This window comes from Scyliorhinus torazame, chromosome 2 (genome assembly GCF_047496885.1).
Source record: "Scyliorhinus torazame isolate Kashiwa2021f chromosome 2, sScyTor2.1, whole genome shotgun sequence".
Classification (NCBI taxonomy): domain Eukaryota; kingdom Metazoa; phylum Chordata; class Chondrichthyes; order Carcharhiniformes; family Scyliorhinidae; genus Scyliorhinus; species Scyliorhinus torazame.
Window position 1 is genome coordinate 207,957,627 of NC_092708.1, and position 13,168 is coordinate 207,970,794.

The following is a 13,168-nucleotide window of genomic DNA, read 5'->3' on the forward strand; positions in this document are numbered from 1 at the left end:
AGTTCAAGTACCTCCAGTGGGGACACCATCTAGGCTGATAGTCCAGCGCAGTACTGCGTTGTCTCTCACGTGACAGGCCCTCTAAGGTGGGCACAAAAAATCCTATGGACCTATTTGAAGACAAACACGAATGTTCGACGCAATATCTTTATCCTTCAACGAATGCCTTGGACACACATTATGTGGCTATTATCTCATTACTGTTAAAGTTATGTGCAGATTAACGGCCGTATTCTTTACACTATTACACTTGTGTGATTACACTTCAAAAAGTACTTATACAAAAGCAAAATGCAGGTGATGCTAGGAATCTCAGATAAAAATTAAAAATGCTGAAAATTTGAAGGTTATATCAGATCTCATTAACTGGCGGAATAGACTTGATGGGTCGAATGACCCATGAATATGGTCTTAAATATTCAACAGGACGGGCAAAATCTGGCAAGAAAGAGTTAAAGTTACAGTTCGAGATTATCTTTAGGTTCGGATGAAAGGTAGAAATGTATAGCGTTCAAGTCAATGGAAGAGGGGGAGAAGAAGGAAGAACCAAAGGATAGGGTGGCAAGCAGGAGATTTAATGGTGCTACATTTCTGACTCCCTTCAGTTCATTTTTTAAAATAAATTTAGTGTATCCAATTTTTTCCCAATTAAGGGGCAATTTAGTGTATCCAATCCACCTAACCTGTACATCTTTGGGTTGTGGGGGTGAAACGCACACAGACACGGAGAGAATGTGCAAACTCCACACAGACCGTGACCCAGGGCCAGGATTCGAACCCGGGTCCTCAGCGCCTTAGGCAGCAGTGCTAACCACTGTCACCGTGCCGCCCATTCCTTTAGTTCTGATGAAAGGTCATCTCGACCTGAAACATTAACTCTTCCTCTCCACAGATGCTGCATGGCCTGCTGAGTATTTCCAGCATATTTTACTTTTATTTCAGTAAGTACTGTTGACTGTAGAGCACTTTGGCTGGGATAGGGCTTTGTGAAAGTCAAGTTTGTTCTTTCTTGTGTGCTTTGGATCCTATCCTATCACCCTATCTTGGCCATGATGCTGACATATTAGAATCTCACTGATTAAACCGACTGATGGTTGAGAAATTGTTGTGATGAATTAAACCTCTCATTTTAATGTTAGTCATTGAACCTTCTCCCATATATCTGAGAGCATTTCCATGATGCTGTTCCCTGCAGTGCTTTGAAAAGAGAAAATAATGATTATCCGTATGTAGTGTTCATGCTATGAAGGTGTAAGCTGTGTAATCAGTGCATGAACATTGAAATGGGGAACCTTAATTAAGGCAACTGGAGAGAAAAATTGTGAAGTGCTTCAAATTTTCTCAGATACATTATTCCTATTTATCCAATCAGCTCAAATATACGTGACCTTTAGGCAAGTCTTTATTTCATGATCAAAGATGTTTCGGTTCGGCGTTTTCAAGCAAAGGATTTATTTTTTTGTAACTTCGGAAGTTATAACTTGCTGGTAATTGCAATGCTAAGTCCTGCTGATTCAATTTGCCACCTGTCGATCTTAATCATGTCTATGGAATGTAGTTGTCATTTGGATATTCCATCAATTAATGGCTTTATTGTGATGCTTCAGCTCAGGGTAACTTCCAGATTTATTTACGGGTGCTTTCTGCAATTGCATGACAGTCTTCTTCATCTACTTACCCAGGTAAGAAATGCTAGTGGTGACAAAAGGAAGCAGCTTCTTTCTCTCTCCGCTTATACCCAGCATTTATTTGCCCCCTCGCTGCCTGAAGGTACTGATTGCTTGTGGAGATATGACACCACAGTGTCCCATATCTCATCCAAAGAAAGCCTGTGTAGAAGTCATTGACAGATTATTGAGTTATTGAGACCATCACAGCCGATCTTGCCATCAATCTTGCCCTTATTTGACATCGACATACATGCACTTACAGGTGACTCCTGATATCTTGACTCCTTTTGACCTTCGACATCTTTAACCCATGACTGTTGAAATGAAATGTTTTTTTTTAAATATTTTTTTTATTAAGGTTTTTTAACAACACAATTTTTCCCCTTACAAACAGTAACCCCCCCCCGCCCCGTCACAAAATAACACAAAATCTCCCTGAGCAAGATATATACATGGCAAGATGGTATATTTACATAGCTTTATACACTGCCTCTTGGCCGCACGTACCGTTTCCCCCCACCCTCCATGCTATCTCCCGCTCGTCCATCCCCTCGAACAATCTCTCGTTCCCCCCTCTCCCCCCCCCCCCCCCCCCCAGGGTTGCTGCTGCTACTGATCGACCTTCTAACGCTCCGCGAGATATTCTAGGAACGGTTGCCACCGCCTGTAAAACCCCTGTGCAGACCCTCTCAAAGAAAACTTAATTCTCTCCAATTTTATGAACTCCGCCATGTCATTAATCCAGGCCTCCAGGCTAGGGGGCTTCGCCTCCTTCCACAGTAGCAGCAAGACCCTTCGCCGGGCTACTAGGGATGCAAAGGCCAGAATTCCGGCCTCTTTCGCCTCCTGCACTCCCGGCTCATCCACTACTCCAAATATTGCTAGTCCCCAGCTTGGCTTGACCTGGACTTTCACCACCTGGGATATTACTCCCGCCACTCCTCTCCAGAACCCCTCCAATGCCGGGCATGACCGAAACATATGGACATGGTTCGCCGGGCTCCCTGAACATCTTTCACATCTATCCTCTACCCCAAAGAACCTACTCAGCCTCGCCCTCGTCAAATGCGCTCTGTGAACCACCTTAAATTGTATCAGACTGAGCCTGGCACACGAGGAGGAGGTATTAACCCTACCCAGGGCATCCGCCCATAGCCTTTCCTCAATCTCCTCCCCCAGCTCCTCCTCCCATTTACCTTTCAATTCTTCTACTAGCGCTTCCCCCTCTTCTTTCATCTCTTGGTATATTTCCGACACCTTGCCCTTCCCGACCCATGCCCCCGAGATCACCCTATCTTGAACTTTTTGTGCCGGGAGCAACGGAAATTCCCTCACCTGTCGCCTCACAAAAGCCCTCACCTGCATATATCAAAATGCATTTCCCGGGGGTAACTCACATTTCTCCTCCAGTGCCCCTAGGCTCGCAAATGTCCCGTCAATGAACAGGTCCCCCATTCTTCTTATCCCCGCCCGATGCCAGCCTTGGAACCCCCCGTCCATCTTCCCCGGGACAAACCGGTGGTTACCCCTGATCGGGGACCACACCGATGCTCCCATTGCACCCCTGTGCCTTCTCCACTGGCCCCAGATCCTTCATGTTGCCGCCACCACCGGGCTTGTGGTGTATTCTGTCGGCGAGAGCGGCAGCAGTGCCGTTACCAACGGCCCCAGGCTTGTTCCTTTACAGGACGCCATCTCCATCCTCTTCCATACCGCCCCCTCTCCCTCCATGACCCACTTGCGGATCATCGCCACGTTTGCTGCCCAGTAGTAACTCTCTAGGTTTGGCAAAGCCAACCCTCCTCGGTCCCTGTTACGTTCCAAGAACCCTCTCCTAACCCTCGGGGCCTTATTTGCCCACACATACCCCATAATACTTCTACCTACTCTCTTGAAAAAGCCCTTGATGATCACGATGGGGAGGCACTGAAACATGAACAAAAACCTCGGAAGGACCACCATTTTGACCGACTGCACCCTACCCGCCAACGAGAGCGGGAGCATGTTCCATCTTTTAAAATCCTCCTCCATTTGCTCCACCACCCTCGTCAAATTCAGTTTATGTAGGGCCCCCCAACTTCTGGCTATCTGGATCCCCAGATACCGAAAACTCCTCTCCGCCCTCCTCAGCGGCAGGTCCCCTATCCCTCTTTTCTGGTCCCCTGCCTGTAATACAAAAAGCTCACTCTTCTCTACATTAAGCTTGTAGCCCGAGAACTCTCCAAACTCCTTCAGAGTCTGCATGACCTCCACCATCCCCTCCATTGGGTCCGCCACGTATAGCAGCAGGTCATCCGTATATAGCGATACCCGATGCTCCTCTCCCCTGCGGACTATCCCCCTCCATTTCTGAGACTCCCTAAGTGATATGGCCAAGGGTTCGATCACCAATGCAAACAACAGGGGGGACAGGGGGCACCCCTGTCTCATCCCTCGGTACAGCCGAAAGTACTCCGACCTCCGCCGGTTCGTCACTACGCTCGCCACCGGGGCGCTGTAAAGGAGCTTAACCCATCTAATAAACCCTCCCCCGAACCCAAACCTGCGCAATACCTCCCAGAGGTACTCCCACTCTACTCGGTCAAAGGCTTTTTCCGCGTCCATAGCTGCCACTATCTCCGCCTCTCCCTCCTCCGATGTCATCGTTATCACGTTTAAGAGCCGCCGCACATTGGTATTTAACTGCCTGCCCTTTACGAATCCCGTTTGGTCCTCGTGAATCACCCCCGGGACACAGTCCTCAATCCTAGTGGCCAGTACCTTCGTCAATAGCTCAGCATCCACATTGAGGAGCGAAATCGGCCTGTGCGATCCACATTGCAGTGGATCCTTGTCTCGCTTTAGAATCAAGGAGATTGTCGTCTCCGACATTGTCTGAGGCAGGATTCCCTCCTCTCTTGCCTCGTTGAAGGTCCTCACTAGTAGCGGGGCCAGCAGGTCCACATATTTTCTATAGAATTCCACCGGGAACCCGTCCGGCCCCGGGGCCTTCCCCGCCTGCATGCTCCCCAAACCCTTACTCAACTCCTCCAACCCAATTGGTGCCCCCAGACCCACCGCCTCCTGCTCCTCCACCCTCGGGAACCCCAGCTGGTCCAAGAATCGCCTCATCCCCCCCCTTCCCCCCCTGGGGGCTGGGATCTGTACAGCTCTTCATAGAAGTCCTTCAATACCTTATTTATTTTCGTTGCACTTCGAACCGTGGCTCCCCTTCCATCTTTGATTCCCCCTATTTCCCTCGCTGCCGCCCTCTTACGGAGCAGGTGCACCAGCATCCGACTAGCCTTTTCCCCGTACTCGTAAGTCGCCCCTTGCGCCTTCCTCCACTGTGCCTCCGCCTTGCCCATGGTCAGCAGGTCAAACTCCATCTGGAGCCATCGCCTTTCCCCAAGTAATCTTTCTTCCGGGGCCTCTGTGTATCTCCTGTCTACTCGCAAGATCTCCCCCACTAACCTCTCCCTTTCCATGCCCTCTGTCTTCTCCCTATGAGCTCTGATGGAGATTAGCTCTCCCCTGATCACCGCCTTCAACGCCTCCCATACCACCCCCACTCGCACCTCCTCGTTGTCGTTGGCCTCCAAGTACATTTCAATACACCCCCTGACCTTCCCACACACCACCTCATCGGCCAGCAGTCCCACATCTAGCCGCCACAGCGGGCGTTGGTCCCTCTCCTCTCCCAGCTCCAGTTCCACCCAGTGCGGGGCATGGTCCGAAACGGCTATGGCCGAATACTCCGTTCCCTCCACTCTCTGGATGAGTGCCCTGCCCAGAACAAAGAAATCTATCCGGGAGTAAACCTCATGCACGTGGGAGAAAAAAGAAAATTCCCTGGCCTGCGGTCTTGCAAACCTCCATGGGTCCACTCCCCCCATCTGATCCATAAACCCCCTAAGTACCTTGGCCGCCGCCGGCCTCCTTCCCGTCCTTGATCTGGAGCGGTCCAGTGCTGGGTCCAGCACCGTATTGAAGTCCCCTCCTCATTATCAGTCCTCCTACCTCCAGGTCCGGAATGCGCCCCAACATGCGCTTCATAAATCCCGCATCATCCCAGTTCGGGGCGTATACATATACCAACACCACCCACGTCCCTTGCAACCTACCACTCACCATCCCATATCTCCCTCCTTTATCCGCTACGATAGTCTTGGCCTCAAATGACACATGCTTTCCCACCAGAATTGCCACTCCTCTATTTTTTGCGTCCAATCCCGAGTGAAATACCTGTCCTACCCATCCCTTTCTTAACCTGACCTGGTCCGCCACCTTCAGGTGTGTCTCTTGGAGCATTGCCACGTCTGCCTTCAGTCCCTTCAAGTGCGTGAACACTCAAGCTCGCTTCACCGGCCCATTCAGGCCCCTCACGTTCCACGTTATCAGCCGGATTGGAGGGAAACCCGCTCTCCGCCTAGCGACCTCCGCGCTCCAGTCCGGGTATATTCTGATCTCCGCATTGTCCCACTTGCTGCTCCGTTCCTTCTTGGCCCATTTCAGGACCCTCTCTCTGTCCGTAAACCGGTGAAATCTCACCACCATCGCCCTTGGCGGCTCTTTTGCCTTGGGCTTCCTCGCTAGCACTCTGTGCGCCCCATCCAGCTCCAGCAATCCCGGGGGGGGCCTCCGCACCCATCAGCGTCCCGATCATTGTGCCCGCATATGGCGCGGTATCGGCCCCCTCCATTCCTTCTGGGAGACCCAGGATCCTCAAGTTGTTTCTCCTTGATCTGTTCTCCAGGTCTTCGAGTCTTCCCGCCCACGTCTTGTGCAGCGCCTCGTGCCACTCCACTCTCTCCGCCAGGCCCACGAGCTCGTCGTCGTTCTCACTCACTTTTTCCTGGATCTCCTGGATCTTCACCTCTTGGGCTTTCTGGGTTGCTCCAAGTTTTTCCACCATTGCCAGTATAGGCGCCACCATCTCCTTACGCAGCTCCTCGAAGCAGCACTTGATGAACTCTTTCATCTCCTCTCTGTCCGTGGGCGCCGCCATTTTGTTTTTTCCTTTTTCTTCTTTCTTCTCCCGCTGCTCCAGGGCCGCTTTTTTCGCCGTTTCGCTGCGGGTCCGATCCATGCAGGTCTGTAGGGGACTTTCTCCTTCCTTCCCCATGGGTTGTTTTTTTTAAAAAATGCCGTTGGGGCTCCGTTAGCGGGCCCAAAAGTCCGTTTTCGCGGGAGCTGCCGAATCTCGCGTTTAGCTCCGCATCGCCGCAACCCGGAAGTCTGAAATGAATGTTGCTCCCCGAACACCACCACAACTAAGATTAATTAACTCAGCACACACCATGAATCAGACCTAGGAATCCTGGTACTCATTGATTGAGGAGCCACGTTGGTCAACTTTTTCCAACTCCAGGTGTAATGCCCTTCTGCATAATGTATCTAAATTGCAGGCCCTCGTCAGCTGTTCACTTTTTCTTTTATCCCACTTCTTTTTACAGAAGGCTGCCTGATTGAAACCGATTGAGGTTGCCAGAAGAGAGGGAAATTTCTGTGCTGCATGTTCACAATTATTGGAAAATGGATCCATGCTGACCAAATCCTTTTCACTTAAGATGCTTAACAGCTATCAACAATCTTTATCCATTCTATCTTAAGTTGGATTCAAAGCTATATCCCGTAGCTTAAAGTCCAATATTCCAGCTGACAGCACTCTTCAGGGATCTGAATGTTTGCGATTTGACAATCTCGCTATGTTTTTCCTTCCCCATGGAAGTGCATTGTTCAAAAAAAAATTAAGGCCAGTAAACTCAAACAGGTGAAAGCACCTGAAGCTTTTATATTTATACATAATACATTTTATGCCTAATTCTAGGAAGCAATTAAGAATTTTCCCGTTCGAGTTTGTACATTTTAATTACTTCAGTCTTCTGATTGGATGTGATTTCATCACTATGAAAAAGCGTGATTCAAATGGTAATTTAGAAATGCTTTCATTGTACAGTTACTGCATATTGCTTTCTTGAAACGGTTTTAGTGCATACAGATTCATCACGAGGTGCTTAGTTCGGCTTATAGCTGTCTGCTGCAGGTAAATTGCTTGTCGTTCAAATGGAGCAGTGACAATCTTGAGTTTGATCCAAACAAATTAAAGAAGTGGCGGGGGCAGGGGGAACGACCACTGGTTTGTATGGACTGTATATCATCTGAGGGAAGAACTGTCCTCTTATCATTTGCTTTGTTCAGTCCTCCAAAATTAAGAGAAATGCTCTGTTTCAAGCAGCTGATCACGGGAATTTTCACCTTTTGGCTAGAATAAAGCAGAGACGCTTTAATCATTCCTGTTTTACCTTTATGAGTTTGGAGATTATTTAAAGTGTCACGATTTCCAAAGCACAAAAGATTATCCTTTAACTTCTCTTTACAGTAATGGTATCCCCCATCTCTAATTTTTAGAAAAGCCGTCAACCACATACTAAACAAAAATTGATTGCATCAGAGGACCTCGCCAAAAGGTCACTTTACACATGGGCATAGTCAGCACGCTCTGAACCAGCTAAATGGAGAAAGAGCTTGAAGAGGACTGCTTCAGCTAGAAGAGTAGTTCCTGAATTACTGAGACATAAAAAGCATTTTGAAACATTCAAATGAGCACCAGGAGGCTACATTCAAATTAATGGGCCAGAACTTGAGTCAAAATAATGGTGAGGTGAATGGTGCTCGGTCTTATTTATGGGTAAGTGGTGCAGCAACTTTAGGTGTGAAGCAGAGGAGTGGTTAAATGTGAAAAGTGCTGTCTGAGCAAGCTTTGCGAAAATGGCATTCTGCTCTCTAGCTAACACAGGAATGCATCAGGTGTCATAAAGTGGCTGTATTTTTGTTTCAGATGCAAATTAAACCCATGCAAAATGTTTATGGCTAGTAATTAGTAGTCAAAGTACCCCGTTTAACAATGTGAGAAATGTTGCCGCCAATCAATCTATCTTGAACTGAAAATTAACTATTACAGAGGAGTTGCATTCCTTCAGGGTTTGAATTTTTGGAAATATATGTTTTTAAGATTCAATTATTTTTCAATCTTTTATTTTTGTCCTTTTGCTCAATCTATTCTTTCTTACCTTTATATACCTGACATAACATTCAACTCACCCTCCCTCTGAATCCCTCCTGTTTATTTCCTAATCATTCAATCTGGTTAAGAAGTTACACTTATCGCTTCTCAGCCTTTTGGCTAAGATCAAGTGTAGTATCTGCTCGGCCTTTTGGCTTAAGATGTGGTATGTCTCTCTTGTGGGTACCATGAATTGGATTCAATTTGAATTGGTTTTTGGAGCAGGCGAGGAGCTGGATTAGGGGTTCGCCCCTGTCCACACTCTTGAGCTCTGGCTTTGTAACTCTGATAAAGTAATTTTTAAAAAAGAAGTTACACTGTTTTGTGTCCTGCTTCCCTCACTACACTGTTGTCAGCTTGCACTTTCAACAACTTTGTGGGCAAACATTTTCTGAGCAGATGTCATTAGATACCCTGTCACAGCAACATTCTAGCCCAATGGTCTAAAGAAGATACTTGACGAAATGCCTTTTTTCTTTTTGTTCTCCTGCAGAGAACAGAGAATGGTGGGGTAAGGACCATTGGCCACTTCTATGAGCTTGCATAGTGATTGTTAGTGGGTTCTACCATGGAACCCATCTTAACGGAGTTAAATCCTGCCCACTTTGTGTGTACTCATGTACTTTCCAGAAATTAACATTGCTTTTAAGTTGGCTTTTTCTCCCAAAGGCTTCTGTCCTCAAAATCACAAGCCAGTGCCAGTGAGGTATTTTCTGTGTTTGTACAACTAGATGCTGATAACTAATGCAACATGTAATCTTACCTGTCATGAGGGGAGTCTCAACCTATATGTGTTCATATTCGAGAACATATCTGTATGAGGGACAAGGTTAGAAAAGACCCATTAAAGCTCTGATAGTCTGACTCTCCCTGTGTAATGTCTAGCCGTATTTCAGAAATCCTTGGTGTCCTTGTCTCTTACACTACCTGACAAATTATTTCAATACTTACCCTTTGAGAAACAAAGTTCTAAATGTCTAATGCTCCTGGAAGCCTTTCAAAAATAGAGTTAATCTATTGGCATGCACATGGATTCCTGGCATCTCAGAAGATGGAAAACTGACGCAACATTACTACTGACTGAAGGCTAAATGGCACGGGCACGTTTGGTTACGGATAAAATGATTAAAACAAAAAGGCACACACAATATGAAATAGTGCAGGACTTATTCAAACTTTCAGACATCTATCAACATTTCTTGGAGGACCTCCACTGGTCAGTGTGTAGTCTTTTAGGACAGGCCTGATGCACTTATCATACCAGAGTCATCAATGTTTCCACTGACCCTGAACATCTTTACCAGAACTAACAACTTTGGTGTTATTACCACTTTGATGTAGAGGCTGCTTGTTTTGATCTGGACAAACTAATTGACCAACAACCTGATAACTTGGTACGGTAAAGTGTTTGCACTTGATTTTCCTTTTGTATTTCTCCAAGACTAGGCTTCGGGCCTAATCACAATTAGAAATTGGCCATCAAAGAATCAATTTACCTTTCAAACAAGCAGTTCCAGTCATCGAAACAGGTTTATCTTCACTGATTTCTGAGCACTGCCCCAGTGTCTTCACCCAATGTTTCCAGTCTTCTATGTTGAAATTTAGAGCAAGACGCCAGGTTTAATTTTGATAGTTGCTATTTTAAAATGTACAGGATAAAGACATGAATTCTCGAATTGTTGCATTCTTTCAACCTGCTCCATGCTGGCAGGAGATTTCATTTTGATTAACGGAAGCCCGATTTACCAACACCCTCCCCCACCTCCCTGTTATTCACTGATCCCCATGGCAGGGAATCCACCGGGCAGGCTTTGGTACACGATTTGCCAAAACTTGGCCCTGACGTGGTGGACCCTGAGGTGGGTCAAGGGGATTAGTACATTACTGAGGTGCCCCCTAAAATCCATCGAAACGCCCCTCTCCGCCGCCGCCCCCCCCCCCCCCCCCCCAGCAACACAAATCTTGCCCCCTCTAGCTGACAAGTAGAGGCATTCTCTTTCCAACCCCTTCCCTCTCCCCCCAACCATAAGAATAATGGGTCATTCCGCCCTCACACAGCACACACGCATGAGGGTGACCCGACCCCCATCAGTCACCCTTGCCTGTACAGAGCAATACAGTGAAAGGTCACTGCATTTTCACTTACCCGTCCCTAAGATCTGCGGACTCAGATAAAAGTGTTTAAATCAGGAGCTGTTACAAGTGTCAGAGGGCTCTTCGAAAGTCAAGTACACTTGAAAGGGCTTCAAATCCCCTGACAACCTTTGAAATGTAAAACCTTCATTCAATTTCACATAGCAATACATTGCAGTAGCCAATGATTGACAATTTATTAATCCAAAGACACATGCTTGGTGAATTGTTGATCTATCTTTCCCTTCACGCTTGAATGCCGCCCAAGTACCCTGCTTTGATGCTAACCACAATGTTTCTAAACACTCTTGTTATAATTGGCGACATCTCACCATATCATAAGCAGCTAAGTGTTTTCTGCTGTAATTAAGAGGAAATTAAGCCACTTAGCTCCATTTTGCACAGGTGGCCCAATACCAGGATTCCATTCTGACAGACTCCATTGGGCTCCTCCCTATGCATATATTTGCATGGTTAAGGAGAGAGACTCGCACCTCGGCGCCGCTCCCAGCACGTTAGTCTCCAGAACAGAGAACCCCAGCCCATATATTGCACTTTAGCTCTGCCTTTTACAAATGGTGTTTATGTTAATTTCCAAGTTGCCATTCTGAGATCAATTATTCAACTTTTACTTCTAATGGACCCAAATGAAAACAGAAAATGTTGGAAACGCCCAGCTTCGGCAGTGTCTATGACGAGGGAATAAATTATGGTTTCAGGTCGATGACTTTTCTTCAGGTCTTCGACCCGAAATATTAGCCCTGCCTCTCTTGTCCCAGACTAGCTGACCTCCTAAGCATTTCCAGTATTTTCTGTTTTAGTCCATATTTCCAGCATTTGTCACATTTAAGGGCTGGATTCTCCGCACCCCAATGGCGAAATCGCGGCCGGCGCGGGGAGGAGAATCCATTTCCCCGTATGGAATTGGGAACGGCGCCGGTTCACCAATTCTGTGGGCCCCAAAAAGCGGCATACTCAGAGTACGCCACGCTGCCCAGAACCTACCTGGAGCCATTGATGGAGGCCCGCTCCACCATTCTCCGCCCCTGACCAGCCGAAGTCCCGACGATGTGGATCTAATGTGGTCCAGCCAGTCAGGAAACTAGCGTGGCGGCTGCTGACTCAGTCCGTGGCCGCCCTGGTCGGGGGCATCCAATTGAAGGGCGGGGGGGGGCCTTATAGGCGGTCGGGAAATGTTTGTGTAGGCGTTATGGGGTAGGGTGCGTGGCCGATCGGGGGGTTTACTTTCAGGACCCAGGTCCGAGTCTGCCATGGAGCGCGGCCCGACCCCTGGAGGCTGCCACCGTGTGCATACCCGGCCTCCGATCCGGAAGTGCAGGGGTCCATATCTGCCGCAAAAGATGCTAGATCTACGCCAGGTCCCTGCTAGCCCCCTGCACGGCTAGGAGAATGTGGCCCTTTCACGCCAGTTGTTCTGGCATGAAAGTCCACAGTTCTGAGGCCGGCGTGGGGACATAGTCCCAATAACGGAGAATCCAGACCAATATGTATATGTTTGCACCTCGTTCTCTTCACTCTATTCGACTGTGTTGCTTTGCGCTGTCCTGCTTGAAAACCTCTCCAATCTATTTCAGCTGTTGTCAGTATTCACTGTTGGAACAAAAAATAAAAGGTCAATCGAATTTAATAGGCAGCCACTTCCGGTGGCAGTGGGCGGGAGGCAGCCACACACTGGAGGGCTCCCACTTGGGAATAGAATTTTCAGGGCTTTAACGCCCAGTCCCAGGGGCAACGGAGGCTGAGAAAGTTGTAAGAAGGCACAGTGAGGAGAAATGTCCAAGTTTTGGGAAAAAACAGAAGTGAAAAAGGGGGTTAATGAAAGTCTGCCTGTGAGTGGAAAAGTCAGCGTGAGAACTGTAAGGAAAGCGGAGGCTGGGTCACCAGGGGAGGCCGCATTGCTCACGGCAGAAGAAATTACCAAGGTGATGGCCGTGGAACTTGAAAAATAGTTCACAAAGCACATGGAAGTGATGACGAAGGAGATGGGGGCGGTATTGAAAGTGCTGGTGAAGGAGGCCATTGCCCCGGTGAGGGCGGCGGTATCGAGCGCAGCGGCGGAGGCGCGGGAGCAAGGTGAGGCGCTGAGTAAGGTGGAAGAGGCACTATCGCAGCACAGTGATCAACTCACCTTGATGGGGAAGGAGCTGCGGAAGGTGATCGAGACCACCAAGGGTCAGCGAGCCAAAATAGAAGACCTGGAAAACAGATCCAGGTGGCAGAATCTGTGGATCGTGGGTCTACCCAAAGGGGTGGAAGGCCCGAGGCCGGCGGAGTATTTTGCCACGATGATGGCGGAGCT

General features: G+C 48.1%; 1 protein-coding gene and 1 pseudogene across 4 annotated transcripts in view; both read left to right on the forward strand.

The window, feature by feature from the left end:
• bard1 (BRCA1 associated RING domain 1) overlaps positions 1 to 13,168 on the forward strand; it is a 317,511-nt gene that overhangs the window by 254,952 nt on the left and 49,391 nt on the right. The window lies entirely within an intron of this gene.
• On the forward strand, positions 8,816 to 9,017 carry LOC140408067 (U2 spliceosomal RNA; annotated as a pseudogene).